The sequence below is a fragment of the Diabrotica virgifera genome, chromosome 9, assembly GCF_917563875.1.
Source record: "Diabrotica virgifera virgifera chromosome 9, PGI_DIABVI_V3a".
Lineage (NCBI taxonomy): Eukaryota > Metazoa > Arthropoda > Insecta > Coleoptera > Chrysomelidae > Diabrotica > Diabrotica virgifera.
In genome coordinates this window covers 132,180,068-132,198,345 of record NC_065451.1, presented here as the reverse complement: position 1 = coordinate 132,198,345, position 18,278 = coordinate 132,180,068, and positions in this window count along the sequence as shown.

The window sequence follows — 18,278 nt, the reverse complement described above, 5'->3', positions numbered from 1 at the left end:
AATACAAGTAAAATGCAAGAAAAAAGAATTTTAAAAATCCGTACAGATCACTTACCTTATAAGATCGCAGATTCGTCTTCCACAATGTCTAACACACGAGTAAACTATGATTTTTTAGGCCGGCACGTAGGTATTTATTCCAACCGAAATTATTTAACATTGTTGTCAGATGTATAGGGAATGAGTAGAAATGCCTATATTTTAATTTCTTTTATTGTGAACGTTAATAAATTTAATAATTTGAGAAAACCGCCGAAATAACCCTTACCGCCGAAATTACACTCGTTTACCTTACAGATATACGACGAAGATGCAAGGACCCTGTCCTTTTTGGGAACAAAAAAACTTGTATTATATTGGTCATTGACAAAAAGATTGCTCCAAACAGCGGAGATGAAAACCCTTCGAAAAATCGATGGTAAGACTATGGGACAAAGCTAGAAGTACAGATATACGACGAAGATGCAAGGTGGATAACATTAACAACTGGGTAAGAAACAGAAGAATAGAATGGAATGACCACATAAGCCGAATGACAACAAATAGGGTAGTCAGGACAGCGAGAGACGGTTCCCCAATAGGAAGACGATCAGTGGGAAGACCACGAAAACGATGGAACGACAACTTACTAGAGGCACATTGAAAAAACAGACAGAGTCATGTCTATACAAAAAGAAGAAGAAGATATTGGTCATTGAAAATTGTTCTAAAGGAATGTACTTTTGCTAGGAACTGATCAGGATTCAGCTTTTTGCTGACATGATCTGATCAGTGTGACGTGTACAAACATAATTAACTTTTCAGAACGTCAGTTGAGTGATTACAATTGTTTCCATAAGTTTCAATCGAACAAGCTTATATACTCTCGGAAAAATTAAAGAATACCCATGCGTCATCGATGATATGCATACGAATCAAATCAAAAATTTCTAGTCAAAACAACGTCTAAACAAGTTGATACTGAAAATAAACGGATGTGACTACTACCCCACCGTACGGTTTTTCCCTATACGTAAGAATTTACCAAACAATTTTTGTGATGTGATTCTTGTTCTGATAATATAGTATATTATTTATCGTACCGTAATTATTTATTTGATATAGATTAATAATACGAAAAAATAATGAGTAAGCACATATCGAGCCCTTTCAGGAAAAACATCGTAACCAGCAAAAGTGGAATTTTACAGGAGGAGGTTTTTTTAATTAATATTCGTACAAATCAATATTAAAAGTAAAATATTTTATATTATATTATTTGGTAGTGTGCTTTACAAATGATAACAGTAATTATGTTGTATGTTTGTTTTTTGTAATAGTACTGGTACTTACGATGTTTTGTTTTTCAAATTTTTCGTTTAAGTGTCACTTACGATTTTTGTCGAGATATTTATGATGTTTCTTGTGTTCAAATTTAAAGCATTCAACTTACCTAAGATTTATGTTAATTGTGTTTTATTTGCTGAGAATCAATGATAAACATTAAAATTATTAAAAGATACATTTATTAAAAAAAGTTATAATCTAAAATCAACGTCACTTGTATCCTCGTTATCTGTTTCCATCAAGCAGTCTGTAATATCACCACTGTGAGGTAATAAAAGGAAGTCATCTTGAAACTCTACTGGGATAACACCCTTATCACAGAGTTTTTTAAGATCTAAGTACTTAGCTGACGAAATTTTGAGTCGGTTATTGTAAAGCTGTTGGGGAGCAGTATTGTTACTATTACGATTACGGCGTGTTCTTAAAGTTTCTTGCAAATTTATAGTTTTCAGTTCACTATTATCGAAGAATCCATACTTTAAAATGAAGCTTTGTGGGTTATCTTTATTAAACATGGCTATGCGAAGTTTACTAATGTTGATCTTGAATTTGTTTGGTATTAATGTTTCAGCGAAATCTTTCCAATTTAAAAAATTAGAAAAATTCAGTGACTCAGTAACATAGTTAAAAGGATTGGTTCTTGAATTCCGTATAATCGTTGGCCATTCTTTTGGAGACCACACAGTTTTGCGACGGCTGAAAAGTTCAATGCTACTATGCACGGAGTCTACGGGCATCATTGTATGACCTGGTAAAAGAAATGTTATTTTTATATTTTTTATAAATTCACTTCTTTCGATAAAATAGGACAGCATAGCCAGCATTGCTTTGTTACGATTCTGTCCGGAACAGCTGTCGCAATATAAATAAATTGTTTCATGTGTGGCCTCGAGATCTTTCTTTTTTAAGTACATGTAAACTATTGTACAAATTTCATTGCAGCCTCTTTTTGCATCTGATTCACCCCACAAGTACCAATAAACATTTGCAGAACCGCTCTCGTAAAATGTTTCATTATAGAATGCGTATTTTCTACAATAAAATAAATTTACACTTTCTCCATGAGGAGTATTTAGCACCTTCTCCAGATCAAAGCTGACACATAGCACAGATCCTTCCTTTGAAAGATTCTGGTCTTTCAAAAAAATTTCAAGGCACCTTTCTTTATCTTTAATGTGCTGATTGAAAGATTCCGTCTTCTTTTCTTCCTCTTGTTTAATGCTAGGTAGATATTTTATCTTCTCACAAACATTACACTTGTCTTTCTTTGGTAGATGGAAACCAATATGAAAATCTGACCGAAATATTTTCCGAAACTTACTAAGTGAGACAATTTCAGTTAGTCTTTCGCTGTCAACAAGATATTTTTTGTATAGTCGATATAAGTTTGTAACGTTCTCAAACTCCGCTGGAAGATATAATTTATTACTTTTGTTCCTACAATAATGCGAAGGAACAGCCGGTAGTTGTTTAATGTATTCCTTTACCAAAGAGACTTGACTGGAGAGGAATTTATTTTTAGGGCTTCTTTTCCCACGTTGGTCTTGTTTAGCAATATTATTCATTAGGGCATTTTCTTTTGTGTATCTTAGCGTCATTTGGGAAACATTAAGTGTTTTGATTAAAAATTGTTGGCAGACTTTTACTTTTTGGTTGTTGTATGGAATATAATATTCCATAGTTTTTGATCTTCGCGTAGACTCAGCCTTTTTTCGTTTAATTGGGGTTTCCACCATACAGGACAAGATCCAATCTCTTTGCCTTTGTGAGCTTGCCATACCCCAATAGTTTTCAAAAAACAAAACTCTATCTTCTTCACTGAACTTTTCAGCACATTTATTACCGCATTTTTTATTAAGACAAGGATTGGGTTGTACTGCTTTATTTTTTCCAGTGCATTTTTCAATTCTCCTTGAAACCTTTTTCGGTAGTGCCTTTTGCTTTCGGATTCCTCTCTGTCCTATCACTAAAAGATCTTCATTGGGTGGCATACTTTCAAGGTTCTCGGTATCAGAGCTATCCTCTTGTTGAATTTCTGGATTCCATGATATTTCTGAGCTATCCTCTTGTTGAATTTCTGGATTCCATGATATTTCTGAATGTTCAAGATGACTACTTAGTGGAGCGACATCAGTATTTAAACAAGATTTTGTGTTATGTGTAGTTACAGCATCCGGCAATGATGCTGAAGATAAAGATGATGAATAATCTACAAGTTTGCTGATATTTTGTCGTGTAATTTTTGGAGAGCAATCCGGTACATTACTATTAATCCACTTCTGAACACGTTCATATGTACTATTACTTAAAAAATCTCTTTGTGAGACGGTTTCATTCAATCCAAGGGGTGGGTCTTCGTCCATTTGATACTCGTTTTTTAATGCATTTGAGGATAATGCCATATTCAGCATTCTTGCACTTCGGTTTGGCTTTTCAACCTGAAATATAAATTATTTTCTCGTAGACAAAAAAATATCAGGAATATCCAACACACATAATTTACGTCCTCATTTATTATTATTTATTTATTTACGGTATAAGTAACCCAATTTATAATAAATATAACAAACACCTGACCATAAGCATTTTTAAAGACATTTGGAAATAAAAAATTGGTTACCACTTCGGCTCAAGAAAAATAAATAGATTTCTCAAAGAATTGTATACGATTATATTTTTTTTGTTTCCAAGTAGGATTTGCTCTAAATTTTACATAGGGCAGCGACAGGCTAATTGGATTGTACGATAATGAAAATACAAGATCACAAAAAAACAATTTGTTCTCAGGTAATTTAAGTTGAGAAAGAAATAGAACCACTATTTTAGGTAACGTTATGAATTTTGCAAACTTAACAGATGAAGTACATACCTTTTGTCGTGCCATTTGTCACTGTAAATCGGTTTTACGTATTGATTAAAATAAAAACAAACAATAATTAATTCACAATAACACTTTCTCTCTTCCAAAAACTACTGAAACTCGTTTATCGACACTTAGTCCTGTCGCCAGGGGGGGTACAACGGCCTCCTGTATTCAGATGGACTTACCCAAGATTTTTTTATGTATTTTGGCCCGTAGAACACGAATTTTTTGGGTAACAGTTGATCCGGATGTCGATAAGATTGTTATAAACAAAGAAGTTGAGGAATTACATAACAGCGATTTCTCTCAAAACAAAACATTTTTTTGTATTTTTTGGGCCATTCTTATCAAAAAATGTTCCTACAAGTTTTTTCGTAGGATGCATAGTTTTCAAGATAAACGCGGTTAAACTTTCAAAAAATCGAAAAATTGCAATTTTTGAACCCGAATAACTTTTGATTAAAAAATAAAATAGCAATTCTGCTTACCGCATTTGAAAGTTCAAGACAAATTCTATCGGTTTTGAATATATCCATTGCTAAAAATTTATTTGTTTATTGTTAAAAAAAGCTATAAACACATAGTGTTTCCCGTGCCTAATACATGCGTTTTAACGCATGCTACATAGAAATCGCCTCGCCTGCACTTTTACCTACTCTACCTACTCGTTCGATTTTAAATGAGAAATCATTGACAACATCACTCAAACACTAGGTGTTTGTAGCTTGGTTTAGCAATAAAATAATAAATTTTTAGCAATGCAAATAACTAAAACCGATATAATTTGACTTGAACTTTCAAATGCGGTAAACAGAATTGCTATTTTATTTTTTAATCAAAAGTTATTCGGGTTCAAAAATTGCAATTTTTCGATTTTTTGAAAGTTCAACCTCGTTTATCTCGAAAACTATGCATCCTACGAAAAAATTTGTAGGAACATTTTTTGGTTAGAATGGCCCAAAAAATACAAAAAAATGTTTTGTTTTGCGAAAAATGGCTGGTAAGTAATTCCTCAAGTTCTTTGTTTATAACAACCTTATCGACATCCGGATCAACTGTTACCCAAAAAATTCATGTTCTACGGATCAAAATATATAAAAAAAACTTGAGTAAGTCCATCTGAATACAGGAGGCCGTTGTACCCCCCCTGGCGACAGGACTAACTGTGAATAGGATACTGTACAGGTGTGTTTGATGCTATCACTATTCACCAGTCCATAACGGTAAATTCTACCCCTGCACACGTCCCAACTAAATCCACCAATGGACCGTGATAGTGTGACGTCAAAACGTCAAAATTTTTCCAAACACGTTGTGTCTAGGTATACGCTAACGTGTACGCAAATAAAAAAGTTAGGTAGAATTAAACGTCACAACAAATATCTTTCTATCAAACAAACACTAAACATATCAAAATAGCGTGTATCAAAATATACAGTCACTGCCCACGCTAAATAGTCACTAGCTTGATGAAGTTTCACTTTTTTATTTGCGTACATTTTAGCGTGTACCTAGACACAACGTGTTTGGAAAACTTTTTTTGACGTTTTGACGTCACGACTATCACGGTCCATTGTCTAATAGACAATCTTTTACCTGATAACGTTTAAGGTGGTGTAGGATTGTTGACCTATTAAATTAGTTGTCACATACCGACTCGACTGGGTTTTAGCCAAAACATCGTAACCATGCAAAAGTAACCTAACGATTTTTTAAATGCACGGTTACGATGTTTTGCCTTTCACTGGTACGGACTTGTGTTGGTAACGATAAAATGCATTATTATTTTTAAATTCAAAACCGTGTTCGTGAGACTTACGATGTTTTGGTCAACGAAAAAGCTTGTTTTTACGATCACTTTCGATGAAAAATAAAAAATTCGAAAAATTGTTGGTTACGATGTTTTTCCTGAAAGGGCTCGATATAGTAGTATGAATTTCTCCATGTTAAAGTTGTCAGTGGACGTAAATAGTAACAATTTAAAAAATGTCGTTTATGTTAGCTACATTATGTAGGTGATTTAAAATGAAAGTAAACTTAATGAATTCAGATATTTGTTTGATACTTTACTATGCTGCTGAATTTTTAGTTTGTATAACAGAATACTTCAAATAGTGTAAACATTTGGACTTCTTATTTAAATAATTTATTCTCACCATTTTAACTTTTTCTAAGTAGAGTTAGAACCGGGGTAGGAGAGACTCATAAGTTTCATGTGAAGGTAGGATTACATCAGGGCTCGGTGCTTAGTCCATATCCATTTTCATTGGTACGAGTTGAGATAAAAGAGTCCCAAGGAGACATTCCTTGGTACTTAATGTTTGCAGAGGATGTGGTGTTGGCAGGGGATACTAAAAAGGAAATAGCAATAAGACTGGAGCAATGGAGACAGTGTCTGGAAGGAAAAGTTTTAAAATTGAGTAGGTCAAAAACGGAGTGTTGGGAATGTCCATTTAAAGATGAAGTTTTAAATCCAAATAGGATGGTAACCCTGGACAATGGGTCTATTGTAAAACGTGATAGGTTTAACTATTTAGGATCTGTACTGCAGAGCAACGGGGAGATAGATGGAGATGCCTGTAGTAGAGTAAGAGCTGGCTGGATGAAATGGAAGGAGTGGGTGGTGTATTGTGCGGCAGAAAAATTCCTATAAAACTAAAAGGTAAATTTTACAAGACCAGCTATGATGTGTGGCACTGAATGCTGGGCAATCAAAAAGAAAGAAGAACAATTGTAGCCTGCGGCTGAATTGGGAATGCTAAGGTGGATGAGCGGAGTAACAAGAAAGGATAGAATTAAAAATAAATATATTAGGGAAAGTTTAGTCGTAGTACCTATCAGTGCAAACATGAGAGAGCATAGATTGAGATGGTTAGGGCAAGTTTTACGTCGAAATGAGAATCACCCAACTCGAAAAGTCGCTAAATATCAGGTCCCAGGAATAAGGAAGAAAGGAACACCCAAAAAGATGTTGTAGTGGACAATCAGACATTACATGTCATTGAAGGAGAACAATATTGGTATGACCTAAAATAGACACCTATGAAGAAGTGCAATTGTTGAAGTCGATCCCGTATAGGCCTAAGAGCAAAGATGATTATGATAATTTGGGCTTCTTCTACCTATTTCCAATATATTTCCTGAGCAACATATTTCCAATTTGTTCCGGCTACTCTTTTAATATCTTAAACCCACTTTATCTGTGGTCTTCCTTTAGGTAGTTTACTTTGGTAAGGTCTCCAATGTTATTTTGTTGCATTCCAACGTTGGACTTTTGTCTAGCAGTGTGGCCTGCGAAGCTCCATTTAAGTTTGGGAACTTTTCTTGTTGTCCTCGACTTTTCTTTTTGATCTTACCCAGTCGTTCCTCTTTTTATCAGACAGTCGTATACCTAACATTGCTCTTTCTGTTGTGGCTAGTTTATCATATTTGCCTTGGTTAGAATCCAAGTTTGCATGTTTGAAGGCAGTTAGTTCTAAAATGAACAAGTTAATATGTCAAGTAATTTGAGGGATAACCATTAAAGTTTTAATTACAAATGAATCAGTTATACAAAAAAGAAAAACAAACTACAACAATTACTACAAAAATAGGAAATCGCCAATTTAAAGTTAAAAAACAATTAATTGAGAACATTGTTTCAAATATTATTGTTCTGAAACTATTTCTTTGTGGCATTTATGTAATTTATTATTCTAAATGGGAAATGGGACACAATTTAACTTAAAACAATTATTTTATTGACGTTTCGACTTCCAGCTCGGACGTTGTTATCAAAATAATAATCATCACCAAAATAATTTTTTTAAGTTAAATTGTGGTGTATTTCCCATATAGAATAATAAATTGTTTCACATTAATCACTGTCAGAATCTGAGCTGTCCCCACCAATATTTATAACAATTCTATCAACATTAATGTTTACCAAATTCCGTTCCCGAATATACCAGTCTTCGATAAGTTTTTCAGTGTGTCTCACACATTCTTGCCAAACTTCTACATTACAATTTTCTAATGACTCTCTCCACATGCTTAATACTTTATCGTCACCATATCCATCCCTACCAATGGACTTATTATAGTATGATTTACAATTAGTCCAAATTAACTCAATGGCATTAAAGTCACAATGGTAGGGTGGTAGCCGTAGTACTTCATGACCATGCTCTCGTAAAAGTTCATCGATAATATAAACATTTTCTTTTCTATTCATTTTGGCAAGTTGTAACAATTCAGGTCTTGTAAGTGCTTCACTGAAATTAATTTTATTGGCTTTTAGTCAAATGATTATGTCATCTCTTCTGGAACAATGGGAGGGTTGCTTTTCAACTAGCATACTGTGGTAGGGAGCATTATCCATTATTATTAATGATGGCTCCTCTAAATTGGGTATTAACTGTGTAGTAATCCACTGTGTAAAGATATTACCATTCATTTCTCCATGATAGTCCATCGTCAAAGATTTTGAAGAAAACAGTAAACTTGCTCCTTCTACGAACCCTTTTGAAGAACCTGCATGGACAATAATGAATCGTTTGCCATCGTAACCTTGTGGTTTGCGTACACTTTTTACATTACTATCCTGCCAAGAATTTATTTTGGTTCCTTTGGCATATATCCATGTTTCATCCAAGAAAATGACTTCCCTTGGGGAAGCACTATAACGATTTTCCCTATACTTGCGAAGAAAGCATGCCCTTTGACTAGCAATATTGGTACGTTCCATTAATGATCTTCGGTTGTAATCCTTTCTGTATTTGAATCCCAATTCTTTCAATATCTTACACAATGATGGATTGCTTACCGATACAAATTTCTTTATTTTTTAATTCATTATTTAAATTTGTGAGGGTGACATGCTTTTCTAAAAAATTAAACATTTAGTTAGTATTTTATAAAATAGAAATTCAAACCAAATATTCCACTCAATATTTATAAATTGTTTTGCATCTTGCAATTATAAATATTATTAGGCTACAAACAGAAGTATTATTGTTTTAAAATTGATTTCATTATGGTAGGGGAGCAAAGTATGCTAAATGTACAGTCACAGCGCTTTGGGGACCTATTGGGTTGTGATTATTAGGTCCTAAAACCAAAAAAAGTTAAGCACAATTTTCGATTTTAGTGGACGCTTTCCATTTTTTAATTTAATTTTCCATTTCCAACAATCATTGTTTCCGATTATAGCGCCATCTATCCATAATTCGAAAAAATGTTTCGAATAAAAGTTGCTTATTTTTACGCAAAGAATTCAAATCTTCAATAAAGAACGGGGGCTCCCATTTCAGATTTCAAAGTAACCCCCACCCCACATCGGGGGTCGTGTTTAGTAGCATTCGATAGATTTTTCAAAAATATTGAATAAGTGTATTTTGCAGTTTTTCGATCTGATGTTTATTTTGCGAAATATCGCGGGATTTGTATTTAAAATTTTAAATTTACCCCCCGCTCCTCTCCGTAGGGAGTCATGTTTGGTATATTTCGATAGAATTTTGAAAAATATTGAACACGTAGTTTTTAGTTTTTCGATCTGACCTTTATTTCGCAAAATATTCGCTTTTTTTGTGAAATTTTTTGACTCGCCCATTTCCGTACGCCCCGCTCAAATCGTCAGATTTTTGAAATATACACTCTGTTGCATGTACTGAACTTACCTTATCTTAATCTGATAATTTCGAGTACTTTTAGGGATAGATTTTTTTTTCGGGCCCCCTGAACTAACTCCCCTGTGTTAAGAGCCAATATATGGTAGAGTTACATCTGCAGGGTACCACGTTTCTCCCCATATGATAATCTGACGCTCTCGAGTAACTGAAAAAATCCCCGCTTGGGCTCCCCTACCATTATGCATTCGGTTCCACTAGCAGTAAATAATAGGGTGGATCGAAAAACGGGTTTTTTCTGTTATACAATTCTAATAGCACGGAAAACTTGCGCATAGACGTCATTATAAAGGGAAAAATAATAAAAAAAATTTTTTTTCAAATTTGAAATCGCGCAGAAGGCCTAAAGTTACAAAAAAAGACAAAATACCGGTAATTTTCAAAAACACGTAAAATTACAAAAAAAAAGTCTGTTTTCGTTCTAATAGTGAAAAAAGTGTTGTCAAGAGTGTCCTTAATGCATACAAAAAATAATTAGACCTGTTCCCGTTTATCTGAATTCGCGCAAAAAGCCTAAAGTTGCAGGTTGTTTCGTAAAATAACGATATTGCATTATTTTTGACGATTTTTAGACATATTCCAAAACCATACCATTTGTATTTTTAATTTGTAATAGTATGAAAACCATTCAAAATTGTTTTCCTAATCCATAAAAAATACTTTCAGACCTGATATTCCTTAACTGTATTCGCGCAAAAGAATAATGCTTATTCCCCTTCGCCGGCACCGAGTGGACTCGCCCACCCGTAGTTGAACTCGCACACGTTACTACTTGATCAGTGAGCCAGGTGGTAAATACACTGGTCATGTCACACCAAAGAAAGGGACCGCTAATGAAATTGCATACAGTATTTACGAACACTTAGAAAGGAAGGAATTTGGTATAAGTGCAGTAGAGGCCATCGGATGTGATGGAACAGTCACAAACACTGGATGGAAAAGCGGTGTTGTACATAACATTGAAGTTAAGTGTCGTCGTCCTTTACAATGGTTTATCTGCTTGCTACATTTCAACGAGTTACCTTATAGGCATTTGTTTGATCACTTGGATGGAACGACAACAGGACCAGTTTCATTCAGCGGTCCAATTGGAAAACAACTCCATGGCTGTGAGAAACTCCCTGTTGTAGATTTTGGGCCGATCCAATCAGAAGAAGTCATTGATATCACTAAAACCGATCTGAGTAAAGATCAGCAGTAACTCCTAGATATTGTCAGAGCGGTCAACACAGGAATCTGTAATCCAGAATTGGCTGCTAAGAATCCTGGACGCATCAGTCACTCTGGTTGGCTAACCTGTGCTAACCGGGTTTTAAGATTGTTTGTCTCCCAAACTACTCCAACAATTGAGTTACAGACTCTTGCAAATTACATAGTGAAGACATATGCACCTGTTTGGTGTGATATAAAGAAAAACTACACTGTGAAAGATGGACCGAGGCATATTTTGAAGGTATTAAAACAACCAGACATCTACCGGACAATATCAAGAAAATCCTTGATCCAGTAGTTCAAAGGAACGCATTCTTCTGCCACCCTGAAAATATGATGTTGGCTATCATAATGGATGAAAGACCACACATTAGGGAACTTGGCTACAGGAGGATCCTAAAATCCAGTAATGAGCCATCAGCTGAAGGATGCGTTAGGGACTTTAAAATACCTTCAATAAATTTTAGTGCAAACGACTATACCGAACTTATTGATTGGTCAATCTGTAAGTTAACACCACCGCCACAACTGTCCAAGATACCAACTGCACATATTACTTCTTTATTGAAAGACAAAATTTTACCAGAGCTTAAATACCTCAAATTCCCATGCCACACCCACACCCAGTCAGTTGAGAGGTGTGTAAAACTGGTTACAGAGGCAGCAGAAAAATTGTGCGGGCTTGAAAATCGAGATGGCTATATTCGGGCTATACTTTAAAATCAAGGCAACTGATGCCCACATTTAATTCAAAGTCAGAATTTAAAGGGGCTTCTATGTAAATAACCTTTTGCCTACAACAAATACATACATAGTACAGAGTAAATAATTACTGTAAGTATTGTAAATAACATTCACCCTGGTTGGTTGGTTGGGTAGGGTGGGGGTGGGCCTCGCCTTGCAGCCACGTCCTCGTCGTGAGTCCTGGGTCATTTCAGCACAGATTAAATGTTGAAATGAGCTGAGAGCTGCAATATGATGTGTTGGCTAATAAATTTGTTTGTAAATCACTTGTTATAGTCTTATTACAAACCTTAATGTGTTAAAAAACACTCATCAGATATGGAAAACCGCGTTTTTACGGGACTGTACAACTTACGTATACTACACTTTAGACCTATTGCGCGAATACAGTTAAGGAATAATAGGTCCGAAAGTATTTTTTATGGATTAGGAAAACTATTTTGAATAGTTTTTACACTATTACAAATTAAAAATACAATTTGTATGGTTTTGGCACATGTTTAAAAATCGTCGAAAATAATGAAATATCGTTATTTTACGAAACAACCTGCAATTTTATGCTTTTTGCGCGAATTCAGTTAAACGGGAATGGGTCTAATTATCTTTTGTATGCATTAAGGACACTCTTGACAACACTTTTTTCACTATTAGAACGAAAACAGACTTTTTTTTGTAATTTTACGTGTTTTTGAAAATTACCGGTATTTTGTCTTTTTTTGTAACTTTATGCCTTCTGCGCGATTTCAAATTTGAAAAAAAATTTTTTTTATTATTTTTCCCTTTTTAATGACGTCTATGCGCATGTTTTCCGTGCTATTAGAATTGTATAACAGAAAAAACCGGTTTTTCGATCCACCCTAGTAAATAAGCAATTTAATAAGAAGCAATTTTACAGAAACTGTTATAATGTATTTGATCGGTAAATCAGTGTCTGTTTCTAAAACAACGAACTTGTCTCTTGGCCACTTCTATAGCTATTTATTTTTTTTTATATTTATCATCAGTAGGTAATAAAAAATTAGAGTAGATGGAGAACTGTCTCCCCTGTTTGACATCAAAATGGGGGTAAGACAAGGAGACGCACTTTCAACCATGCTGTTCAACCTAGTTCTTGAAGCAGTCATCAGTAACCACCCATATAAACACCAAAAATAGTACAAATTACTGCATATGCAGACGATGTCGCCATTATTAGTAGAAGCAAGGCACGACTAATGGAGACGTTCAAGGAAATTGATCCTGAAGCACAAAAAAGAGGGCTTAAAATAAACGAAAAAAAAAAACTAAGTACATGACTATCAAAAGAACACCTGAGAATGAAAATAATTTAACAATAGACAACTCTACTATTGGACATTCGAGATATTCGAGGACATTCGAGACATTCGAGGACATTCGAGAGAAAGATACTGAGAAAAGTATATGGTCCGGTGTAAGAGGAAGTCGGCACATGGAGAATCAGGAGAAACGACGAGGTTAATGAACTAAAGGAAGGGTATGACATAGTAATAATTATGAAAAGTCGAAGACTGTCATGGCTGGGACATGTTCAGCGACAAGAAGACATGAAAACGACAAAGAAGGTGATACAGTGGAAGCCGGTAGGAAGCCGGAAAAAAAGGAAGGCCCAGGACGAGATGGCTGGATTGAAAACCATGAATATAAGACAATGGAGGAGAAGGGCCCAAGAGAGATCTGAATGGAAGGATATAGCCAGACAGGCAAAGACCCATCCAGGGTTATGATGCCAAAAGAAGAAGAAGAAGGCAATAAAAAATTACTTTTTCAGAAATGCCAATTAATATTAAACTTACTTTCTTCATACATAGAATACAATGTATTCCTTATAGTGATTTTTGTACCCTCAGGTAAATCAGTGGTTTTAGACTTGGAACGAGGTCTGCTTTTTTCAGGTTTAGGAAGAACTGGATTATTCTCTTTTCTTTTTTTAATTACAGAAATGGTTTTTCTGGATATTTTAAGTGCAGCGGCTACTCTAAAATAACAAATACATTTATAATCTTACAATTTCAATATTGTTTAACGTGTTACTTCTTGAACAGATGAAAGAGGTTCTAAGGGACCTCCATTTATTTTTTCCATCTCAAAATATTCACACAGGTTTAAAACCAATTGTTGCGATTGCGAGTTAAGCGGTTTTCCAGACATTATCTGCAAATAAATGCACATTCGTAAAAATATACTAATCTGTAATTTCATACATTAGTGATATGTACACGTTTGGCGAACTCATAGACAGTAGTTAACCATATTGACAGGCGATTACTGAAAAAATTTTATTGACGTATTTTAATTAAATAAATACTTACCAAATCAAAAATACAATATAATTTCAAAGTAGCTCTTAAAAGAACTGATTTTATTTAAGTAAATACAACTGATTATCAAAATTTATAAACTCTACCGAATTTAACCTAACACAAATGTAAACAAACCGGTTTCACTGTCAAAGTGGCAGAAATCGAATCGGCCAGATTATAGTTGACCAGTACGTCTACTCGAATAGTAGTTTATACAATCATTATCTCTACTCATGTTGAATGTTTTTCTAAGAATGACATTAGAAGTACAGAAATAGTCAAGTGTGAGTTTAAATTTTCTACTAAATTAATTAAACTACGTTGAACAATTGTATCGCCGTCTCACTCTGTCAATTATAAATATGAAACTGGGTATGTCTTGGATAATGCTTTTGCCTAGTAAACAACATTTAATAATCTATCTCTCTCGTCTGTTATTTATAGAAAAACACAGCAAATCCAAAATATGTGCTTGATATGATCGTTCATGCGTATTCTTTCATTTTACCGACTGTATTTCAGGGTTTAATAAAATGATCAGAATAGTAGTTCTACAGAGTTAATATATTTTTTCTTTACTCACTGTCACAGCATTCTGATACCGAAGCTTTCTTATTGTAAAAAGGGGTAGTTCCCTAGGTTGGCTGTATGAAGCATGTAACATGAAGTAAAAACCACTTCTATGTAATATAGGTCTGGATCCAGCGTATGAAAAAAAACTTTGATATATGGGAACACTGGAACAGGGGCAATTTTAATTGTGGAACAGGTTAAAAATTTGGAACGGTCAGACCACGAAAACGGCACATTTATTTTGTCCGACAGAACAGACTTAAACTCTCCGAACAGAGATTAAACTCTCATGCAAAAATCAGACTGCTATTTATCACCTGTCATAATTCCTGTCATTTGACATATTCTTCATGTTCCACTCATTAAAACGTCCATTTGGTGATAAATAGCAGTCTGATTTTTGCATGAGAGTTTAATCTCTGTTCGGAGAGTTTAAGTCTTTTCTGTCGGACAAAATACATGTGCCGTTTTCGTGGTCTTGCCGTTCCAAATTTTTAACCTGTTCCAAAATTAAAACTTACCCTATTCCATTGTTCCCATTTATCAAAGTTTGTCCGACTAGACACCCTTAAGCTATTAACAAATTTTCAGTTTGCTATTAATCAACTTATTTTTCATAAGCGGAATCCAGACCTAATAGGTATATTTATTAATATAATTTAGTAAATATACCTATTACATAGAAGTGGTTTTTACTTTATGTTAGTTTTTTCCTTATTGTCTGGTGAGACGTTTTGATGGTAATTTCGGATTTCTTCATAAAACCAGATTACACTGTGGCACATAATTTGTTGCCAAAGACATGCCATGCTCGAATTTGTTCTTTTTTAGCTTTCTCCCTTCAGTGTACAACTTATGGTCATGGTTTGGTAAGGTCAGGGGCTGCAAGTTCCTCTTATCTCTTATTTCAAAAGTATTGAATACAATGAGATTGACGGATTCGCTACATTTAAATGTTATCTCACTATCTAATTTTTCATATTGCACGACACGATATTTTGAGATAGTAAGTTGGTGTTCTTCCGTGAAGGATTTTCACACAAAATTGTTGCAAATGGGTCTTAAACTTCAGAAACATATCTTGAGTGACATTAATAACTTGAAACTGTTGGTTACTATTTTCAATAATTTTTGAGCATTCTTGGGGTAAATATATCTTGTCCTGTTTCCGTTTTTGTCTTTCTATTGCTCCAAAGCTTCTGTCATAGGGAAGGAAACTATGTCCGGTTTCAGGGTATCTGTGCACTATTAGTCTAAGCTTATCAGTAGTTGCCAAAATGGTATAAAGAAACTGTACCAATACAAAATTTTTGTTTTGGGATGAACATTACCAGAAAATATGTAAATAGTGGTTACGTCTTGATTAATGTGATTATTTAAAAAATTATGTAGAATACTAGCTACATCGTTTTGTCCTTTTGCAGCTATTGTCTCATCATAAACATAAAAATAACTTTTTCCGGTACTTCCCACATGAATACAAAAATTATATACCCAAAACTGCATTTTGTAGAAAACTTCACTACTCGAGGACACTGGAAGCGGCAAATTTTCCTGAAAATCGAATGTTAAAACTTCTACTTGTAAATCATTCTTAGCTAAATCTGTTTTATCTTTCATGTCTTGATAAAAAGTTTCAGCTTTTTTAATATGTAGTTTTTTCTCTGTTTCCAATGCTCTTTTTTGGTCGTCATTATCGGCGGCATTAATTTGATTTTGTAACTTATCACACTTCTGACAAGTATCTGACTTTGGTTTACCGAACGATATTTTAAAGTTTACTGTAAAATTGTTTCTATAATATTCATACTTTACAGTCGGTTTCATATTTTCATTTTGTAGATGTTCAGGTTCGTATGTTCTAAGTACATGTGATGCATTTTTGCAATACTTAATAGAGGCGAGAGGTAATAGTGCTGCAAGTTATCTTTCAAACTGTAATGTGATTTGTATCTTGAATAACTAGGGGAAATCTGGATATGATGGCCCCCTTCCAATGGATATGATGATGTATGGGACATTAAGGTTAATAATTGGTTAGAAGCTTTTTTATTTAACGTATATTATCACTATAACAATACCTACTTTTTGATACCTGTTTTCACCTATAATAAAGTCAAATAACGATAATAATATGTATAAACAAAATAGAACATTTTAATATGTAGAAGACAACTTAATTTTTGCAGATGTCACAAATGTAAGTTTTAGCCCTCCTATTAACACCGGCGCATTCCGTGTGCGCCCACATGTTGCATAATTGACACCTTATCCAAAAATCAGATTTTCTTGACTGTAAATATAGGCCGTTACAAAAGATACAAGCCGCATCCTCGTCATCATGTTGCAGAAATGGCTCGATATCCTCAGGTGCGTCGTCAAGTTTGAGGTCCTTTCTTGCTTTTTTGGCGGCTTTCCTTTGTTCAGGTGCGTCGTCAAGTTTGAGGTCCTTTCTTGCCTTTTTGGCGGCTTTCCTTTGCTCGATTTCTTCCTTTTCCCTTTGAATTTTTCTGGCCTCTTCCAAATTGGGTGTTGTGTTAATAGCTCCATGAGCCGACTTGTTGGTCCTTTTTCTCTTTTGTGATTGAGTAACCACTGGTATAGGTGATAGCTCTTCTATCAATTTCATAGTCGTACTTATTTTTTTTGGAGTTGCTTGGACCACTGTAGAAGTTGAGGCTTGTTCTTGTACAGGATCTTCTGCAAACGAATTTTCTTCGTTTAATGTAACACCTGAATTTTCTGGATCATAGTTGTTATTATTCACCATTTCAGCTGCCATCCCATCTGAAATATCAGTTGTTTTTGATGGAGCAAACATCCACTCAGGGAATATGTTTGCATTAAAGGGGTGTATTCCTGTTTTTTGAAACCCACTCCTTGCATTGCCTACTGTTGCAGCTTTGTCATATGCCTGGCTAAATATTTCTCTAACTTGAAAGTGGGTTACTGTACGGCCGGGATTTTGTAACATCCATGTTCTTATGGATTGGTTATAAAAGGTCGTTAGAGGGCCAAACAAACTCACGTCAATGGGTTGAACTCTGTGAGTACAGTGGGGCGGGAAGCAAAATAGTAGGATATGATTTTTCTTCGCATACTCCAGCACTTTAATATTTTTGTGACTGCTGTGGCCATCCAATAAAAGTAAGACTTCTTTGGGTCTGAAGGTTTGGCATATTCCTTGAAGTGAGAGAGCCACTTTAAAAAGATCTCAGTTGTCATCCAACCATTTTCTTGCGCAAATCCCACTGTGCCGACTGGAGCTTTATCTATTAGTTCCTGCTTCATGTATTTCCTTGGAAAAATCATAGCCGGTGGTATGAAGTTACCAACGGCATTCATTGCACAAACCGCTGTAAGTCTTTGTCCTCTTTCAGCACTTGTCAGAACTCCAACCTGTTTGCGTCCCTTGGTAGCTAGAATACGTTCCGTCTTTGATTGAACGGTTGAGAAGCCAGACTCATCCACGTTATATATCGACTCTGGGGGAAATTTATATTTTTCTAAAAGCTTCAGCAACTCATTGAAGTATTTTTCCACCTGAACTTTGTTGAACGCAGAGGCACGTGC